Source organism: Penaeus monodon, chromosome 30 (genome assembly GCF_015228065.2).
Source record: "Penaeus monodon isolate SGIC_2016 chromosome 30, NSTDA_Pmon_1, whole genome shotgun sequence".
NCBI classification, from domain to species: Eukaryota; Metazoa; Arthropoda; class Malacostraca; order Decapoda; family Penaeidae; genus Penaeus; species Penaeus monodon.
In genome coordinates, this window is record NC_051415.1 from 11,795,633 (window position 1) to 11,796,389 (window position 757).

Genomic DNA, 757 nt, shown 5'->3' on the forward strand with positions numbered 1-757 from the left:
GGGGGAAACTTTACAATCAGAAGTTTTAATAATTATTAACTATACCTTGAATAACTCAATCTGACGGGACGTAATAATTAAATTGTAATTAGAATGAATAAATTTAGTCCCAGTTTTTATGAACATAATTTGAGTAATTGCTTAAAAAACGAGACTCACCTTGCGACTTCAAAAAAAAGTCTTCTCGGGGAAACGGTCCAAAGTTAAATAACCACGGCGCCCCGTCCACAACGATGTTCAAGTATTTACTATCAACATACCGTGCTATTGTGTATTTCGGGTTGCTTTTGATAGGCTTTTCGGCAGTGTTTATTTACAGATATACGATAAATAATGAATACAGCTTTACATACTCAATTCTAGCTGAAAACGGGCGAACGCCAGACACTCCAGAAATTAATAACGAAATTCCAGAAAACGAAGCTAAGATCCAGGGAAATGAAGCCGAGAAACTGTTACGAAAAGCCGTGGTAGCGAAAGCCAAAACCCTATCAAACCGAAAAAATTTCATTCGAAACAAAAAAAAACTATTCCCGCCAAAAACCCTTCGAGGGAAAAAAATGGGAAAAAAGGAAACTGAGAAACAATATTTCGAGCTAATAAAAAGACGATTCGAAAGAAGGAAAGAAATTCTACGAGGCAACTGCACCCAGCCTCTTCCTGAAAACATCAGGATCCTGAAATGAAGCCCTTTCCCATTTCTAGGGCGATACAGAATTTTTTTTTCTGTGTTTCGGCAAAGGTTTAAAGAAAACCC

The 757-nt window shown here is 37.1% G+C and overlaps 1 pseudogene; it reads left to right on the plus strand.

The window, feature by feature from the left end:
• The first annotated feature begins 226 nt into the window (after window positions 1–226).
• The window catches only part of LOC119592351, a 30,652-nt pseudogene continuing 30,121 nt past the window's right edge, over window positions 227–757 (plus strand).